This window comes from Lampetra fluviatilis, chromosome 8 (assembly GCF_964198595.1).
Source record: "Lampetra fluviatilis chromosome 8, kcLamFluv1.1, whole genome shotgun sequence".
NCBI classification, from domain to species: Eukaryota; Metazoa; Chordata; class Hyperoartia; order Petromyzontiformes; family Petromyzontidae; genus Lampetra; species Lampetra fluviatilis.
In genome coordinates this window covers 5,869,481-5,891,252 of record NC_136282.1, presented here as the reverse complement: position 1 = coordinate 5,891,252, position 21,772 = coordinate 5,869,481, and the positions used below count along the sequence as shown (strand labels likewise).

The following is a 21,772-nucleotide window of genomic DNA, read 5'->3' as shown; positions in this document are numbered from 1 at the left end:
TGATGCAGTTATTGATCACATTGGTACTGTAGTTGGTCACCCACAAAAAGATCCCACTAACATCATTAATATTGCTCATGCAGTCGTGATTGATGTTATGACGATCACTTGTTATTGTAATACATTTTTCATATACACTATATGTTATGTTATTCAACTATTAGAAATTAATATTGATTGTTTTACATACTGTAATAGTTTGTCATTATTAATGTAGGCCATTTGGTTATTAACTTGGCTGTTATGTTAATAGTAAAGATGGAATTTTTGTTAATGGATTTGGTTTTGGATTTTTTATTCCACACTTTCTAGAACGTCCACTTTGAAGAAAATAACGTCACCAATCAGCAAACGCAATCACTGCATTTCAATTTAAACTCTTGCTTACAAGATTATATACAGTACTTATATACAGTACATGATTCACAATTGAATGGTTGGGATCAACTCAGTACATCATCCGTCTAATATCAATAAAATTGGTGCTCCTTCATGGGAAGTTATAAAGGAGTCATCCTATAGCCTCCGCCATGGGAATGTTGAATTTCTACCACTGCTTCAGGGCCACAAATTGAGCTGAGGACACTGTGACATTTGACTTGATTTTTAATAGAAACATTTTTACAGTGCTATAACAATTGATAAAAGTATTATGCCTGGTATTTGAATTACATAGAGTAGTGCAGTCTTTTTTTATAATCACATTTGATGTAGCACCTGCCAAAAGGCTTCTTTGCAGCTTGAAATGGTGGAACAGCTTGTAGCGGTTTCAGCACTTGTGCTATTGAGACGTGGCCCACGCTCATTAAAAGCTCAATTTCAGATGGTTTTAAAATCCAGTGGGTCCTGAATTTAACATCGTTGCTGCCAGGCAGGAGCTACAAGAGACCCAGTATAGTTACTATGCGATTCCCAGAAAACCTTCACTACAAAGATGATTTGAGCTCGGTGGTTTTTCTCTGCGGAGGTGCCGAGTGCTTACAATGAATCTGAGAACTAATCACGAGACCAGTTCTTGACACCTTGCTCGAATGTGAGCAGGCCCTGACAACAACTCAATATCACGACCCCATTGCCTGGTTCATCTGTGGCAAATGGATCCCGTGAGGCTCTTCCATAGGATATCTAAGGCTCAGCCGGAGGTCCATCGGGGCCAATGCAGAACACGATTGTTATAGCATGATAATGTGGAAACCCTGGGTAGGGATGCAGAGATTCCCATTCTTTATTCCCCGTTTGAGGGGCACAGCGAGTGCCGTCTCATTTCCCAGGGTGCATAAGATGCTGCCCATATGTCGACCTACACGGTTAGTTCCAATGCACTATCGTACACAATTTGACCAATCATGTTCGAGATTGAATGTGTCACTGGGGATCTGTAGAATTCTGTGTGTGCTCAGTTTGTTTAGTGGCAAGTCTATGTTTTAATTATGGTGTTTTATTGGGAAGAGTCTGCGGATGATTCATGTGAGTGTATGCAGATGTCTCTTGGTATATATTTTTAAAAACTGCTCCAAAAATTATAAATATGTTCAATTCTGCCAGCACTTGGATATTTCTAACGACCTTGCTGATTGTGTGTCTCTGTGGTCTAATCAGGTCGTTAATTTTACAGCGGATGGAAAAGACCCAATGATAAGTGTTGGTTTCATCACAACGATTCAAGTTACAGTCTCTGGGGTGACAGTGGTTTGTCAGACGTTTAAATAATATGCAGCGATGATTTCCAATGCACATTTACTGCTACAACCCTGGTATTCCCATAAATATACAACAAATGTAATGACCCCCTAAGCTCAATGCTTACAGGAAGCACGCACTCTTAGTAACTGTTAGAAAAGACTGCCACAGTGCGTGAAGTTGTGAACGATTAATTAAGCAGACAGCAGTGGCATGTCACTCACAGCCGGGTCAGGTAATGTCAATAGACATTGATCAGAGCAAGCACAAGTAGCCGCTAAAATCCTCCGTGCTTCTTGTTACCTGGATTTTTCTCCCGGTCCTCTGGTTTCCCCCGACACATGTAGAATCATGCGGTTAGAGTATTTGACTGCTATCCATTTCCACATTATAAGCCTCTTCTTATGAACTGTCATTTGTGGCCAGGTCGCTTCTGAAAAAGAGCCATAAAGCTTAGTGGGCCTTACCTGGTCAAATAAAAATAGGAAAAAAAGAGTTTAGTTTTACCTCTGGAACCGTTTGAAGAATGAATTGCTGGCTGCACCTAACTAAATACAAATATTGTACACCAAGGCCGTGATTATTATATGTATTGGGGGGGGACACATCCTCCCCAATATTCAAATGTCCCCCCCCCCCCCCAATATATTGCTGTAAAATAGATTTCTGTTTATATGATTGTGGTTATGGTTGTACTTTATTAATCCCTAATCTCTGCCATTACATACAATGAAACAGAGCAATGGTATACAATACACTATTAGACATTATTGTAAAAAATAAATAAAAAGTCCATCCTATGTGTTAGTGATTTTTAAAATATTTTAGGCAGGAAATTAGTTTTCAAATTTTGATTTTTTTTTCTGGGGGGGGGGGGGGGGACCCCCAGACCCCCTGAAAGATTTGGTCCCCCCCAATGTTGACTCCATGGCTACGGCCTTGTTGTACACATCACTCCACAATGCGTCAAAAGCAGCTCAGTCCTGGTAAAGTGCCATTTTGCACGTAGCTTTGTTCATGTTTTAGTTAGAAGCTTCCTGCTTTCCTGGACAACAGAAAGGATAGCTTGGTGCATATTGTGACGTTTAACTACACACGTCACAAGAGATAAAGTCTGCTTTTGATTTCTGACAATACCGAGTCAGCTCCAAGGACAAATACATGTGCATGCAATTTTTTGCATCGTGTGCACTTATCAAGTCACATGGTGACCAACTGTCATTTTACACTCATCAGTAATTGCAGAATTTCAAGAAATGCCTATTCATTTAAAGTTGCTCAATTTTACCAAGAGGGAGCCCATTGAGACAGTACATCTGGTAGAAATACATGTGATTTGTAAAATGGGGGGGGGGGGCGGTGGCAAGGGGGTGCAAGAAGAGTAAAAATATATAACTGTGCAAGTCAAAACGTCTGATTGCCCAAACGACTATTGATGGCCTTGAGACAGTGGTGGAAATTACATACCTTTAAGGTCTGGGTTACTTTCTCCACAGGGTTATCATTATACATTTCCTTCAAATTTGCATGAAATTTTATCTCCAAATATTCTGATCGCAAGTCAAGTGTTCTCTCAACGCACTAGTGGATGGGTAAATAATGGATAATGTACTCTTTTTATATATAGTTTTCAAGTTCCCCCTCAACACAAGGCTCAGCAGCTAATTCATAACTTTTGCAGCTGTTCTGAACAGCTGAAATGGGTTGAAATTTGACCAGCAAGTATGACAATTTTCTATTGACTGGGTGACATGTTCCTGGAGTCATCATCAATTTCATGACCACTCAAGAAATTCCATCAATATGCTTACTTTCGCAGTATCATCACCTTTTCATCTTAAGGAGGGATTGGCTTCTACCCATAGGCATGTTGGATTTTCCCCATCAAGCACAAGTCCGGAAACAATGTGGAACACTAACCAAGATCATTTGAATAGAAACAGTTTATTTAGACTAAGAAACTTTGCTTACATCATGCAGCAAGAAGTTAAGCCAAAAGTAAATGAAGATGTCTTAATAATTATATAATAAATTAGCAAAACACACTTTTAGTAATCATTTGACTGCTATATTATCCAGTACAATATACTCTACAGTATATATAAAGCGTGCTTAGAAATTGCCTTAACTGTAATGTTTGCAAAGAGGCATCTAATAAATGTCGATATTAATTAATTGTCGGCCACTTGGTCATGTGGTGTAAATGATGAAAGGTGAGTGATGGGAATTGATTATAAATGAACTCTGGACTCAGCTTGTACTACAGTAAATAAGAACGTATTTACATTTGTATTTTAGAAAGGGCAAAATATCGCTGGCATATGAAACCTATGTTATTCCACCAATAGATGTCAGCCTACCAAAATCATTGTTTTAACCTCTGTTAAAGTGGCAACTCTGTTGCGTAAGAAACATAAAATCCACATGCAATTTTAATTCCTATTTCTTGTGAAAACTCGTTGCCAAATGTCAAATCTCAAACGTGAATTGTATGTGACATGTCCTTTGCAAGTTGCGTCAGTTCCTGAAGTGCTTGGCGAGATTTTTTAAAATACATAAAATGTCAACATTTTCTAACAGGCTGTGTAGAAAGCTATTCTTTTTAGTCATACATATGTATATTTAATAATTTATATTTCCCTACCTATTTCAGTGAATCATTACACTAAAAGCACTTTCGTGGAATTCAATTCCACCATTTCTATTCGCCCTTTATTTGACAAGTTCAGAAGCCATTGGCTAACCAACCCAAGTAGGACACTCCAAAAAAATATTTGTAAGACTCAATGAGGTTTTTACAGATAAATAAGCAATTTTTACGATGCAGTAAGTTATTTGACAATTTATTGCACAATACACAGCCCTTTGTCAATGCACCGCGAGATGAATGCTTTCCCATGCTCGGTCGGTCATGTGGGATATTTGACCATACTTTACCACTCTGATCAATGTGGGGTTGTGAAGGGGGGGAGGGCCGCGATCATTTCAGACATCACTGATGTTAGTTGTGGATCGGAATCGAACTCCGTTCGCAGGGTTCAAAGAGCAGTGGGGTGACCCATCACCCCATTGCTCTGACCCACATGTCTGCATGTGGGTTTCTATCCACGGTTACATCTGCACCAGTCGTTGTTTTTTACAGTTGATAGTAATTTTGTGTGAATTTTTCAGCAGGAATGCTTGAATGGCCTGCTCGTTCAAATGACATCGCGGGGTCTTTAACACCTATTTTGTATTGCAAAGCGCACTTTTGACAATGCCGCAATATAAATGATCGGCTACTGCGGGAATCGAACCCATCGGCTCTGCGAAAACCGGCTTTGCTTGTGAATACGCTGACCACGAAGCGAATAGAGCCGCTGTAAACACGCGTTAGGTCGACAGACAAGTGCAATGCTGCCCTTGCTGAATAGCATAATGACTTTCAATTGAGTGTCTACACGTACAAGCATCCAATAATTCTATAACCGTTGTCGTCTGATGGCTTCCCTTTCGTGCGAGGAACAAGAAACAGATGTAACCTGACAGCTGCTCCAAAGCCTTTTGACAATCAATTCAGCACAAACCATAGAGCAGACATTTGTATGTACTTTGATTTAATGCGCTGTAGCAACTTCAGTGGGCTGTAATGGAGGTAGGAGCGCATAGCATTGGCCTTATAAGGTTGTTGTTGTTAATAAACAATCGCTGGCTATTAAAGGCCTGTGATATTTGGGAAATACTGAATTTATGCGTTGGTGCTGCACTGTTGCTAATTTCCATGTGGCTCTGTACTCCCAGTGAAATGGGTTTCCCATAATTGTATCCACAGCTGAAAGCGAAATGTTATTGCATAAGGCTTCTAACCTTGTGGTCAGAGGACATTGGGCCATTCACACAATTAGATATCGGGCCTTGGTGCCATTTTAACATCCGCCCGGGCGGCACTTTGGTTCGAGTGCTGAGGGGAATCTAATGCATTCAAATTCTGTGTTGGGGATTCGACCCAGACCATCACACCACTGGGGTCGATAAAGTGGCTACTGGGAACTAGGACGCCATTAGTCGTCAGATTCAGATACTGGCCCCCCTGTCAAAGGAATTTTACATTCTTCACCACTGGCTCAGGCAACCAATGGAGCAGAGGCACTGTTGTGTGTGCATTTAAACAGGGGGACATTTCTACTTTAAACGTGAACACAATCATTACCATAATCACGATTAACAAAATCGCATATGACAGATGTCAACTTGCCATCCTGCTTAGAGACTGATAGTTCTTCCACAAGACTGTCCATCGGCTAAAATTCCATCTTTACCCTCACGACGCCAGGGCGAAGCCCTTCAGTGTGCTGCTGTCCTCATGGGAGGCAGAAAAGCACAAGAATTAGCCACAGTAGAGGTGCAGTTTTTTGTTTTAATAAACATGTTTGGCCTGAAGAATATGGGGTGATAAAGTTTCGTATGTGTTTGTGACCTGAGTTCGATTCCCGCTCATGGCCAACACCACTGACGATTATCTGAACCAGTCCTGGGCCTTCCCTAGGTCGACTCAGCCTCAAATGAGTACCTGGAGCGATGCGTAAAAACATCGCCACTATGGAGACAAAGGCGGCCGGGCATAGTGCTGACCACCCACCCCCTCGTGTGCCGTTCTGGCCTTCATAGGTACTCGCTAACAGCACTTGCCCCAACAGTCTGTTAAGGCTATAGGGAGATCTTTGTCTTTTTGTGCGTATGTGTGCGTGTAATTTTTAAAAAAGACAACACTGGTTTGCGCAATGAAAAAACAAGCAAATTGATTCATTGTATGAAAAAAAGTAAAAATTCATTGCCCTATCCTTTTGGGTGTGCAGTACTTTCAGACTGATTGCAAACAAATCAATGTAAAACCAAATTGCATGGTTAGCTGAAGCTCTGCCAAAATGCTTGCCAAAAAGGGAAGCTGAGCATTAATATATTCATATATCTCATCACACATTTTAAAAGCAGCCATGTGAGTCGCACACGGCATATCTTAACTTTATTGGTCGTGTTGCTCGCTGCTCTCAAATGGCTCTTTGTTCTGCAGCCCGTCGCATCTGAATGTGATGCACGCAGACTCACAACATTGGCATTGCTACACCTATAGCATAGCTAGACCGCCCCGTTTTCATCTTAACATTGCAACAACAAAAAAACATCCTACGTATGTTTACGTATAGGATTTCAAAGTTCCATTGGAAAATCTCCCAGACTTACATGGCCGAGCTAAAGAACCCTGACACATGAAATACTGTGCACAAATTGCGCCTCAGAGTTGAACTGTGCGAAACAAGATGACACTTGTGCTGGTCGCCACTGTTTCTTTCTGCGGACTTCTGGGAGCTGAGGATGCCAATCAAAGTGTCAGTGTGCGCACTGGGGGGTGCTTGTGTGTGTGTGTGTGGTATTCGTTGAGTTGTGTCATTGTTGTTGAGTTTTAACAGATATAATGGGAGTTTGTCTTACATAGGGAATCCACGTGTGGTCTTCAGACTTCCTTTGCAGGAGGGTTCTGCCTGGTATTTTTGGCCGATTCTTTATCGTAGGACGGAACTCTCTATAAACCCTACACAAGTAGGTCAGCGACCTACTTGCTATGCTTCCACATGCTATATAGGCTTCTCAGATGGTCTCTTATGTGTATGGGCCTATGGGTGCCGTGGGCATCTTCAATGAATTTGCATTGTGTGTATGTTGAACTTCTTTCGCAACATGCGTAGCCAACCGCGCAAATCGGAGGTGCGCGGGAAGGACAACAAATGGTAATGGATGGTGCACTGAAAACGGGGGGGGGGGGAGGAAAAATGTCAACAGAAAACAAGCCGTATGAAACCACAACAAACATGAAAACAAATGTAGAGTATACAGGTAATCAACATAAAACAATAAAATGCACAAAACGGCGTAACTCTTTCGCTTTCGCGACCAATATCCATAATACAGGTTTTTTGGGTTGGATCGCGTTAATATAAACGTGTCGTTAAATCCGCCACCACCCGAAACAGCCAACTAGTAAGGGTTGTCACGTAAACAGAACGTGCCAATTCGTTACTAGTACAGCACCACCGGTGTGTTGTAAATGTTGTGGCTTGGCTCTCCAACACACCGGTGTAGTGCTGTACTAGTGACGAATTGGCACGTTCTGTTTACGTGACAACCCTTACTAGTTGGCTGTGTCGGGTGGTGGCGGGTTTAACGACACATTTTATATTTACGCGATCTAACCCAACCAAAAATCCTGTATATATGGAAGTAGTTACATAAATTGAGCAAGAAAGCAGAAAAAAGCAGGTTGATGATTGGTAAATAACAGCATAGCTCTCGGCAAGACGGGACCATACCTCATGGTCGAGATAGAGTCATACATAAAACCAGAAAATAAATGTTATATACACATATCTCTACAGCAAAAAAAAAAATATAATGCGGGAATCAGAAATCGATTTTCTGAGGAAGAGGGAGCAATTCCAGATATCGCACTTGAAGAAGTGATGGCTCCCCTTCTCGGTATGAAAAACAGGAATATGCTCCCAGACTAGACGGAGAAACGATGGACTTCGTTAAATGAGTGGGGGCCAGACGTAACTATAGTCCGTGGACGCGTTTCATACGTGTTTACGCACAAATTGAATACCTCGGTTTTGTATTTATGCCTTAATAATTCTCTTCATTAAGGGAGACGCACTTATTTGAATAATTGCTTGCACATTAGCCCCCTTTTGCACGAATGTAAATTGTTCGTGAAAATCGTAGGGAACCTAACAAAGAACAATTTAGAGGAAGACCAACCACATAAACAAGCTTAATTTAGAAAGGTTTTTCTACCACGGATTACGAAAATTACGTTGATATACGTATTTTAAATATAATATTAAATCATTACAGCTGACTTTTGTAGGCCATGAAAAGCCACGTGATCCAGCGTAATTCGGTAGTCATTAAAGTTCTCAATCCGAGGCCTTAATAAAAATATATAAACATCTTAATCCATAAACTGGCATAGCTACATGTAGAAAATTACAACATATGAATAGGAATAGCAGTCAGGAAAGGAGCTACATTCGCAGCAAGTCCATTCACAGCAACGTTGGATAGATCATTTGTATAAGTTCTTATTGTGCTCGCGATGCCACTCCTTCATGTGCCGTGCCATCCTTAACAGGCGCTCGCTAACCGAACGTGCAACAATATGCTATGTAGGCCAAACGTGAGATGTGTGTTCCTTTGTCATTTTATGTCAGTGGGATGTAGGAGACTGCCAGATGCACCGCCTGGCCTTTAAGGTTGTTCGCTATTGATGTAAACTGCTGTTGATTGGCTGCTCTAGAGATTACAAGTAGTCCCTCCTAATTTGTAGGGCATACTGCTCATCACACCCTTGACATCCCTTAAAAGTCAGCCCCCTATTTATTTGTCTCAAAGCAGTTTAATTTTTTTCATCAAGTATTACAAAAAGTGTGGAGGTCACAAGGTTAATGCTTTTTTTTTTTACTACACCACATGTTTATGCTTTGTCGATGCACTGGAGATGGCCAAGCAATTACCTAAGGCTGGCTCTGAGCAGGAATCACAATTGTGCCTCTAAACAGGCTTTTCTTCACGCCTCCCTGTACGAAATGGCTTTTTCAAATATTCCTGAAATGTTATCACATATAGTATTTGCTATATCATTTTCTGGAAGGTGCAGGGTTAGGCACAGTTCACCAATGCGTAGCCAAGGCAGTTTATTGTGTGTACGTACACCTCACTAATGCTGCAGTGTTTTAAAATGCAACTAATTGTGCGCTGGACCCGAAATGAAATCATAAACATTTGGAAGAAAAGCCACCGAATAACACCGTGTTTGCAGTTTTCAGTGCCACCTCTATCCATTCCCGGCAAGTTTTAGGAGGCTATGCTATAGTTTATCTTGGTGCGATAATAACGCTTGAACCAACAACGGTGCCATATTTGCTTGCCAAGGCTGTGCAGCCTTTGGCAGTTTGAAAAACGTAAACAAATGCGGGCGCACCGATTTCCAGGAGAAATTCCTCACTCAAAGTCAAACCAAGAGATAATAAAAGCAATAGCAATGGTTTAAGATGAGCCCCTGAATCTGAAACAGAAGCCACTGGATCCTAGTACAAAAGGAATCGTTTTTATTTCCATGCACGGCTTTTTTCCCCCCTCTCTTCCACGTTCCAGGTAGCAGAGAGAGTTAAACATTTAGTAATGTCTCATCCCATTGCACGCGCTTAACTGACTTTGTGATAAATTGCTTCGTTTAGATTGCATTCAACCTGAAAAATGGAAATGAATCTCTGGATACCAGGCACGTTTACAGAAAAAAAAAAACACTCGAGCTCCTGATTATATTTTAATGCCTTTTCTTTTAAAAGGGCTGCTTACATGCTTTTACTTCTAAAAAGGGATAATTTAGCCAACGTCCATGAGGCTGGAGTCCGAAGTGGAGCGATTATGATGCAGCTCGTCTCCAGAGGAAGAACACGCGGGGGGGGGAATGCAGTTTTAATATTTTCCGATCCAGAGCACCAATTCTAGCCCTTAAAAAGCACGACGCACGTGGTAATTTGCAACTGCACATTTGAATAAACTTCAATTACTATTAGCCATTGAAGCGTCAACGAAAATGATTCAGGTTCATTGTAATTATTGTGATGGTATCATAAGTGGAATGCTAATTTAAATGGAGTTTTTTTTCTGTTTTTAATGAAGAATCTGTGAAAGGCTAATCATCTGCCCTCTGCGGCTGTTTCAACGGCAGTGAAATGGGATCGGGAGAGTTTTAAAATAAGTTTTATTTGATCCACATTTTTTTCTTCTTCCTATATTGGACAGCGGTAAACATTTAGCCATGTATTATTTTTTTTTAAGCTTGCTTATTCTCACTTGACATGTGACACCACCAGTGATGGAACTAAATTAACTCTCTGTATTTCATTGCGGGTAATGTAAACAAAAAATAGTACCATTTGTGAAAGTCAGTCGTGGTTTCCCCAAATGGGGACATTTGTTCTCCCCGCCATAGCAATGTGGAATTTCACCACTGACTCATCGTCGCAAATGGAAACAAGCACACGCTAATTTCAACATGAAGACAATATTATATTGGAGATATTTTTTTATTATAAAGGTCACAATTTAAACGCTCTCGTGCACTCTTGGAACGTTTTAGGCCTGCACTCCGTACTTTGACCATGGCTTTTGTTTTATCAGCCCTCAGCTGGAGTTCTCTCTTTGTATGACCACACTTTAAAAGAAAAGCAATCCAAAGTTAGATAGTTGTTCTCTCTATTGGACATTTTTGTGAGGTTTAGCTATTTGACAAAAACCCTCTCTACAATCAGGACCACACATGTAGCCTGGCTTTCTTCCCTGACTCCAAAAGCTTTTGACCTCATGGTGGGAATGGTGATATTTTGAGTTTTCCAAATTACCCTATGATCAGTAATGTTCATACCTTGTTTTGTAAGTTCAATAAAAAAGGTTGTTTATTAAGCCACAGCTTCCCAGTTGTCTCGCTGGTTCATTAATCTCTAAGCATTACTTTTTGGGCACATCTGGGTGATCTACATGGTGGGTTATGTGCCTGCCTCTATTAGTTCAGGGTGCACTGATGTGGAATCAGATTTAGCCCCAAATACATTGTATAAAATACACGTGCTGCGTCTCATTTGTGTGGTCGTAAAAAATGGTTCCTGTATCGGAGCATTTGACTCGCAATCAGAAGGTTGTCCGTCTGCGGCATCAACCCTTTGGAGTCAATCAAATAGTAACACTTTGCAGAAAGTCAACTTTTGTCATTATGTGGACAAACTTTGGAATGTGGAATATTCGCCAGCAGCTCAGGCCCACTAGCAGAGATGAACACCTGTCCAACGTTCATTAGAGCAGGGAGGCACTTTGACTCTTTGGTGGAATATGGTCTCTGAGCACTATCTCCACCTAAGCAGATGAGGACATATCTATTCTGGTCTCTCAAGCCAGTGACCCAGGGTCACCTAAAGCCCTTTGAGAACCAGTGAGGGCCACTTCCTAGTCAGCCCCACCTGAAGCGCTGGGACAGGGATAAAGGCGGCAGGGCGTCATGCAGTCCACCTGCCCTCAGGGGCCAAAAAAGTACAAGTGTGCCCTGCCACTGCATGGTCCTATGATCCTTCCTTTCATTCTGTCAAGGGGTTTTTATTTCTCATCCCTGTCTGCCAAAGAGAAAATAACTCTGATCATTCAGAAAGTTGGTCAGCCGAGCGGTTGGCGTTCAAGCCGCCGAGCCACTTTCCACTCGGGTTACGGTTCAATTCCAGGAGCTGCCGCGCAACGTCGTGGGCTTTGTCGTGTTCGTTTTCAAATCACACCGATTGCTGCAAAACTCGATGACGTCCCTCCATGACAGCCCTGTGACTTCAATGTCAAGAGTAGGACATGCGTAATGTGCTCATACCACAGCTTTAGAGACAGATCTATAACATGTGTGCAACCGACAATCTGGCGACTTGACATTCTCAGTTGAGTGCAATACTAAAATCACATTGGGACGAGTTCAAATCCCACTTCGGGGTCCACTCAGCCCATCATTCCTTTTGAGTGTATACAATTAGTACCTCTTTGTGGGACATCAACAATGGTTTTGCTATTTAATGTGAAATTTCTGCCACAGAGCTCAGGGTTGTCAATAGAGAATGCTGCCAACCCATTGCTTGTTTTGTGCAGGAAAAACTCACTTTTTCAATTCAGACGAGTACAATATTTGTGCACCGCGTACATTTTGTTTGTTAGCACAAAGTACAATCCCATTATAATCATCGTCATCGCCAAAGGGAGGAGAGGTTACCGGGGTCTCTTGATGATGAACCTTGAAGCAGCAAGCTTTGTCCCAGCACGCAAGGTATAAACTAATTAATTTAACTACATACCCTTAGATAAGGAAGCAGGTTTTTGCCATTAATTAAAACACGTCTGTTTTGGTCAACGGGAAAAACGAGTCCTACGAGATGAAGACACGTTCTATTAGCAGGAGAGTGACCTAATGCTGTAAGTGCCGTTTTTTTACTGTAAAAGTAGTTGGCTGCGTTGCGTTCTTTCTTGAATCCTACGTGACGTGCCAAAAGGTTTTGTCAAAATGAAGTGCTAAGTGGCAATTAATGTCCCAAGACACTATAAGAGTTGCCCAATGTATGCTCGTGTCAAGGCCAAATTAGCATCCCACGATAACTGATATACCCACACAGAGCATATTTCAGAGTCTGTTATTGGAATCATTCTCTGTTTCTGCAGGGCCTCTGTAAGTCATTTTCATCATCATCAAGTGCACCTAAGTTGCAGGGTGGAGGGTGGTTGAGCAGGTCCTATGTGCTTGAAGCTTGATTTACTTCATGTGTAAAGTATATAAGCGAAAAGCTTATAAGTGCTCAGACTGTATCTAACATCACATTTCACGTCCAAGTTTGAAAAATCACCCACAAATTACTCATTTCGGATTACACATTGCAATCATTGCCTCTTAGTGGCAGATTCAACCGCCTCTCAAACAAGAAACCGGACCCACACATTGAAAAGCTAGATGTTAACAAAGTCGTAATTAATCGCAGTAACAGTTCTATTTCTGAAGGTTTGAAATCCGTTTTAGCTAAAGGACTAAACTTTGCAGTCACACCTAGACACATACCAGTTAATGATATAATTGCTCGAGTAGATGTAGCTCTCAAGGGCTTGAGTCACATCGCTGCAGACGTAGCAAGATCCGAAATCTCTGCAACCCTCAAAAACGCTAAGATGCCAGCTAGCAACATCAGCAAAGATGAGCGTTTTGAATTAGCTCAATTAAAAAAGAGGGATGACATTGTCATCCTCTCAGCCGACAAAGGCAATGCCACTGTCATCATGGACAAAATAGAATACAACAACAAAATTCAAGAACTACTCAACGATGGCAGCTATACAAAAATAAAAAGAGACCCCACCAACAGCCTCGTCACTAAAACCAACAAAATCATTTCTGATTCAACCGCATTATTTGATCAGACCAAACAGTTCTCGTTGAAACCTTCTGCAGCCAGGCCACCAAGATTATACGGCTTGCCAAAGATACATAAAGAAGATACACCTCTTCGTCCCATTGTTTCTACTATCAACTCCCCCACCTATAAATTGGCTCGTTTTTTGTCTGAAATTCTACGGCCTTTCACTGGAAAAACCACCTCTGCAGTACTAAACTCTACTGACCTGGTATCGACAATCAAGGGGATTGCCCTGTCCCCAGACGACCTGCTTGTCAGTTTTGATGTGGTTTCCTTATTCACCAAGGTTCCTGTACCTGACACCATCGCAATCATTGAAGACTTGGTTCATCAAGAACTGAATGCTGGGGTACCCCCCCTGGTGAGACACTGCTTAACCAATACATACTTCACTTGGAATGAAACTTTCTACAAGCAAATTGAGGGCACCCCAATGGGCTCCCCCCTATCTCCGGTTGTAGCCAACATCTTCATGGAGAAATTTGAGACGGACGCCATCCAGACTGCCACTCTACGTCCGACCTTATGGGAGAGGTACGTAGACGACACTTTTGTCATCTGGCCACATGGCCTGCTCTAGACCAATTTCTCGACCACATCAATTCCATACACCCAGCCATCAGATTCACCATGGAAGTCGAAAATGATGGCAAGCTACCCTTTTTGGATGTCCTAATCAAAAGGAGACCTGATGGTTCAATGAGCCACTCTGTCTACAGGAAAACCACCCATACGGATGCTTATCTAAAACCGGATTCCCACCACCATCCATCCCAGAAGAATTCTCTCATCAAGACTCTATATCATAGAGCCCAATGCATCTCCGACCATGAACACATTTCCAGTGAACTCAAACACGTACGCCAAGCTCTTAAGGCTAATGGTTACTCCGACTACACAATCCGCAAAGCCATCACTCCAACCATCAAGAAGGATCCTGTTGAGGAGCCTTTCAAGACCATCACCTTACCCTACATTGCTGGGGTCACAAAAAAGATCTCCAAAATCCTGATTAAACACAAGATCCAGGTCCGATTCAATACAGTACATAAAATCCGTGATCTGGTACCGTCTGTAAAAGATGTGGTTCCAGACATACAGTACCCTGGTGTCTACAAACTAAGTTGCCTCTGTGGTAGCAGTTACATTGGGGAAACCAAACGACATGTCTCGGACCGCATCCGTGAACATAAAGCTGACCTGAAACACGGTAGGACAAACACCTCAGCCGTGGCAGATCACTGTTACAACTCAGTGGGCTCACATGACATTGACTTCTCCAAGACAGAGGTTCTCTGCAAGCCATCTGGCTATCATGAGAGATTCGTTCATGAGGCGATCCACATATACAAACACAGAGACAATTTTAACCGAGAAGATGGATTCTGGCTTAGCAATCATTGGAAGGACGTAATAAACCATTTCGATACACATTAGGGTGGGTAGAATAATACATAGTGTTATGTTGAAATGTTTAAGGTATAGGGTGGTTTATAGTAATACAGTATATAATTTAATGTTGGGTTTATCTATGGCAGTATATAGTACGGTATATGCTCGTGTGATGTAAGAGAATAAAGTTTATATGGAAGCATATTATATAATTTTTACGACGTAGAATTGTAATGTATTACTTGCTGTTAGTAACTCAGCTTATTGTAGAGTATAGTAAGTATACTGATGGTGCTATGCAGTTTATATTTTAGTTTTTTATGTAGTTTATACTTTAGTTTTCTACGTGGTTGTTTAGTAACTGCAGCTACATATCAATAACATTCCTTTCCTTTGTTAATGCTACTCCCTGCACCCCCCCTTGGTGCTGTTGATCCTGCATAATGCATGGGCATAATATGCCTTTGAAACCCCCCCCCCCGCCCACCTCCTACGCATTTTCCATGAATATGCTAAATTCCTCTTCATATGCACATTCCTTTTTGTTAAGGCGCTCTTCCACCTCCAACCCAGTTTATATATAAGCTCCTAGCTTGGTAGTGTCTCATTCTTCACCTGAAGACGGCTGCTTGCGTTGTAGCCGAAACGTCGTGAGAATTATTTCATTTTATTATGTTTTATTTTTATTATTTTATTACTTCCCTTCTACGTGACTTTACCGAAAGAACCAAGAAGATAATGTACACTTATCCATAATCGAGATTTTTTTAGTTTGATTGCAGAAATATAAATGTGTTACTGAACCCGGCGGGTTTAACGACACATTTATATTTAAGCGATCTTATCCCAAAAAAACCTCATGGATGGATAATATTGGTCGCGAAAGCCTACGTGATAGACTAATGCACGCTTGCGGACCCAGTGCCACAAGTCACCTTGTGCCACGTGGACGAGCTTACATTCAGGGTCACTCACCTGCTTAAACAAAATAAACTTAATTTTAAAGGAGTGAAGTAGGCTAACAAAGTGCACTCTGAGATGCTTCTTTACATCATGGATGCAATATGAATGCAATTATACAATTGTTTAGTCTTTTTTAGTCAGTGTTCCCTGATGTATTGTTTTGCCGCATATAACATTAAAGTTGTCTGATCTCCTGAAAGGTGTTAGGTCACGGTTTCACTCTATATTCGTTAGACTGTTACAATGGCGTAAGAGCTTGGAGACGTCACAAAGCACATTACTACAGACAAAGAACTGCCTGGCATGCTTTATCAGACAGGGCCTTTCCCGTGGCTAGTTGCTCTGGAAATGTGACATTTTTTTTACCACTGGCCTACAGCAGCTAAAGAAGGTCAGCACCACAATTTTATCATTCGAGCTGGGAGATTCTCATTATTCATAGCCTGGAATCATGACTCTGTTTTTATAATTCAGGATAAATAAGCGGGGATCGTGGAATCATGGGGAGTCAGGCTGCCCAGAGCCCAGTGTGGAGTTCAGGCAGAAATGGAGGGCCCATGTGGCGTGGCTGGCCCCAAGAGTGATCGCCATTGCAATGTACGGTTGACGCCTAGGGTACCACAGTGGAGAGATGTTCACTACCTCGCCTAGCATACAGTCAGCATGAGTTCGACCCTGACACTGACACCTGCTCTATATTGGGAGTTTGCATGTTCCCCCTGTAGTCGCGTGGATTTTTCTCCGGATCCTCTGTTTTTTTCCCTCCACGTTTAGAAACATGCGTTTTGAGCATTTGGCTGCTTTTTGTGTTTACTTTGTTGTCCTTCCCCTACACCTCCAATAAGCATAGTTGGCTATGTATGGTGCAAAAGAAGTTCAATATACATATATTTCTACATGATAAGCCACTTCCCCGAGCTATCGTTTGTGGCCAGGTTTCTCAGTAGGCCTTATCTGGTAAAAAAAAAAGGTTTTCTAATATATTCTTGGTTCTTTTGGTAAAGTCACGTAGAAGGGAAATAAAATAATAATAAAAATGAAACATATCAAATTAAATTCTCACGACGTTTCGGCCACAACGCAAGCAGCCGTCCTCAGGTGAAGAAACAGAGCTGTCGGAAAGACAGCGTCCTCATTAGGACGCTGTCTTTCCTCATTAGGACGCTGTCTTTCCGAAAGCTCTGTTTCGTCACCTGAGGACGGCTGCTTGCGTTGTGGCCAAAACGTCGTGAGAATTTTATAGTTTTATTTTAATTATTTTATTATTTCCCTTCTACGTGACTTTACCAAAAGAACCAAGAATATGAATCCCTGCAGTCACGAAAGCTTTGAATCGAAGTTTTATAATATGTTTCAATAGCGATTCTATTTCGATGCCACCAGCTGGTATTGACTAGCTAGAGCTCGGCTATGCATGGAGCAAATACGTATATAGGCTAGCATATAAACAGGGCAGATACGTGTAGAACATGGGCTATAAGCACTTGTCAAGTTTTCACATGAAGGCAGAGATTAATGTAAACCGAAGAGGTTCAGAGGTAGAGAGGTCATCACAACCCCCTGCTGTTTATGCTAATATACATCACCATCAACTTCCTTCCATTTACCACATCCTACAGATGTTGAACAGTCGACACCAGACCTCCGAGGTTTGATCTTACCATCTGGCTTCAGGTCGTCCTCTTGGTGGCTGATCTATGGGTGCCACGCCAATGCCTGGCTCATTAAGCTGCCCTCTTCCATGCTGCACACACGTCGCTCCCATCGCAACCTCCACTTCCTGATTGTGTCTACATTTTAAACTAAACTAAAAACTAAACTATTTTCTTTTACCAGGTAAGGCCCACTGAGCTATTTAGCTCTTTTTCAGAAGCAACCTGACCACAAACGTTAGCTCAACGAAGTGGCTTATCAAGTGGACATTTATAGCGGCCAAATGCTCACAATGGACGCTTTTAAATGTGGAGGGAAAAACCGGAGGACCCAGAGAAATATCCACGCGACTACAGGAGAACACGCAAACTCCAAATATATAGGCGCCAGGGGACGGGATCGAACTCACGACCTCCTGTATAACAGGCTGGGTAGTTAACATCTCATCACCGTAAGATTAGGTTAGTTCAACGTGGTTAGTTTAACATTTTAATGTATTACCAAGTCAATGCAATTTCCGTATTTATTTACGTATGTTGGTTCTTTTTTTTTTAATCCAAATTATATTCCAGTAGTGATATTGACCGCATCTCTCTTGAGAAGAATACATTTACATTTGGAACTCTCCCAGCATGCAGTGCGTCACTTTGTAATGGAGAACAGTCCCAGGAGATTAACTGACATAAGTGTGTTATTGCAGGCACACCAACAGGCTGTTTTATCCACGGTAGGAGGCGCTTCTCTTTATATGCCCCAAAAAAAGTGTTCACCACATGGTAATAAAACCAAAATTCTAATTCTCAAATTTTGAATACGCTGAATTAATTCTAGATTTGAAGCTTTCGTGACTGCAAGGATTCATATTCTTAGGTTTTTTCGGTAAAGTCACGTAGGTAAAACATCAAAATTAATAAAAATCAAATAAAGATCACGACGTTTCGGAGGCAACACAAGTGGGACCGTCACAGCCAGATTAGCTGCAGCTAATCTGGCTGTGACGGTCCCACCTGATGACGGAGACTTGTGTTGCCTCCGAAACGTCGTGATCTTTATTTTATTTTTATTAATTTTGATGTTTTACCTACGTGACTTTACCGAAAAAAACCTAAGAATACGCAGAATTAAGTAAAGTAAAATTTTATACAAAAAACCCCGTAGTTATCGGTGGCCCAAGCGGGCTACACTGGAGAACCCATGGTAATCATGGACGGCTGCCCAAAGTCGAACCCAGGCTCTGAGCAGCGGTGCCGGCTCTGTGCTCTGACGTGATATTAGCCCCCCCCCCCCCCCCCCCTGACGCACCCGATCACCACGTTCGTTTAATATTTTGTGTGCATCCCAAACGCACGTATATTCTATTTTACATAATGGCCATTTCCCCATAAGTAGAAGCTTCTAAGGATGCCCGGCAATGCCACAGCACAGTAATGATTCTCAACCTGTATCTGATAAAACTGTGACGCGCGAGAGTAAATAGATAAAAAAATATATGTGCGGCAATTCAGTGCACAACACTTGTGATTTATACAGAAACCTCATATAAGTAGAATGTTTAGTGTCACACAGGGAATTTCAAAGTGCTTCAGTGGTGTAAAATACCGCATTCCCAAAACTCGAAGCCATATCTCGTGAAGCCCTTAAAGTTTTGCTCACCGCGTTGTAACGTCGTTAGTCTGAAAAGTATTACGCCAAGGTGCTGTGTTTCATTATAACCAAATAATCAGAAATAATCTTGGCTGAATAGGTGCATCCTTAAAGAATGTGCATTGCATTAAAAACGGGTGCTTAAGTGTCACCCAGGGGAGCTATAAAGCCACACTTTGTGTGTTGCAATGGAGCCCGGGGGACATAAGTATGCTGTACATATTTGTTAAACTCTTCGTTAATGCTGAAACAAGAGCATTTTGCAATTACCGTTATTAGATCCTTTTAAAGCTTCGTTTTAAGCGCAGGTGGATATATTTTATTGCAAGGTGGGCTCGGACGAGTAGGAGCAAGCAAAGGGGTAAAGTGCGACGCGATGAGTCGTGGGCGAATGACAGAAGGTGACCGAATGTGGGACGATGGCAGGGTGGGTGGCGTGTGTCGAGATCTCGTCAACGTTGTGTGTGCGCGCGCTGTTCAGCCACCTTGCGATAGGAGTTAACGGTTCGAATCCTGCAACCTCACCGCACTGCTACGGCGAGTGCCGCTGACGTGTAGATTTTGCAATCCCTTGTGGCATAATCTCTTCGGGTAGGCCAATATGTACCTACCTGGGTCGCGGCTCAAATCCCACGTTTGAAAATTATCCATAATTGAAATCACGAGCACCATTTGGTGAGGCTGCATAGCCCTGTTCAAAGCCAACATTCCTTGTGTGGATAGATAAACTCGCGCCTGCAATGGGGAGTGTGGAATTTCCACCACTGGATTAGGCCAAGCAAGAGAGATAGGCGCCACAAAATTATGTTGTGAGTATGGGGGGGGGGACACACTCATTACAAAATAAACTTAACATTAGCAGGTGTGTTTGAGCACACAATACTGCCAGCTGCCCGCCACATCTCAATCACTTGGTTGTAATTTCTGCGCAAGGGGTTAGAGGTCGAGCGATGTGCAGGACCGCACGCACATCCTACTGGTCGTGAGTGAAGACTGTGCCCTAGCGATTGCTTGATGGTTGAGACCATCTTTTCGTGGAGCTGAGCAATGTTGACCGATTAAAGTTGACACACGCATCTACATGCATGTATTTTTTCCCCCTGGGAATATTTATCTTTTATGGAAATGACATGCAAATCTACCCCCTTGAGGCAAATTGAAACAAAACTATGCAAACAAGACAGCAAAAAAGTGAAACAGACAACACTAACGAGACAGTACAAATGGGACGAACAAAAATGGTTTCCTGAATCAAATTGCGACTCGGAATTGTAATGACTCATCGAATGAGCAGAGAGGCACGTCGTCAAACGCTCTGTAATCAGTGAAGCCGCGCATTTGCAATCAGCACACATTGCTCACAGACTCGCATGCTGTTCATTGGAGTAGCCAGAAATTATACCATAATAGAAAAGGTAATTCCATGGTGATGAGGATGACGATAAATATAAAATACATGAGTTTTTTAAATGTCATGGTCAATGTACCATTTTCCAGAATTCTGAGTCAAATAGGTCGTGATAGGTTATCATAGAAAGTGCTGTGCGATGCCTGGTAACATGTCAAGCTTGTCAGGGATATAGGCACATGGATTTAAAACCGGGTCGTGTTACTCCGCTTACGACTAATACCCCATTTCATGTTGAATATTCTCAATGCATACATCTGGGATAAAATCACACAATATACAGATGACGTACATTTGAGTCTGAAAAAATATTTCAAATATCTACTTTATCAGCCATCCCCTAAAACTGTCCTTTGGACACAAATTGCATTTTAGTACTCTTTTAATTACGGTATTAAATCTTGAAAGGCAAAAGTAAAATAAACCCTATGTGAGAAAGTCGACTGTAATGGAAGAAATGTTGGTTGATTTAAATAGCTAAAGGACTCGTAACCTTCCAAGTTGGTGAACCCTGTGCCTTCTCACTCACATTGTTTTTGTCCAACGATGGTCTTATGTCGACGCCTTGCGATGGTCATCTGGCTGTGACGAAACCACACTTGTCAACATTTGCTCGTTTCCGCACAGGAACAGAAACCTGCACAAAGTTGCATCGGGGTCCTACGAAGTATGACGCACACATTGCGTAGATATTTACACACAACCATGCTCGCTTCTATTTTTGCACGAAGTTTGCACTTTTGCTCGTGTTGTCCTTGCTTGGTTAAGTACGACACACACCCTGCGACAAAGTTGGCGAATAACTTATTTGACTGTGCTGGCTACAGGCTTAGCGTCAGCCTTGCAAGCGTTGCATAAGTGGCTTAGAATAAATCTTCACTTGAAAAGGAAATCCGGGGAGCATTGCTCAACTTCTTCCCGTAGAAATATGTACCAGGCTTGACAGTGGTATATTACGGATAATTGCTCTGAGGTTGAACATTTTAAATTTTAAGTGACCCGCTGTGTTGTA

At 41.9% G+C, this 21,772-nt stretch overlaps 1 protein-coding gene across 1 annotated transcript in view; it reads left to right on the top strand.

Moving 5' to 3' along the window:
- LOC144933794 (LIM domain only protein 3) overlaps nucleotides 1-21,772 on the top strand; it is a 180,839-nt gene that overhangs the window by 452 nt on the left and 158,615 nt on the right. The window lies entirely within an intron of this gene.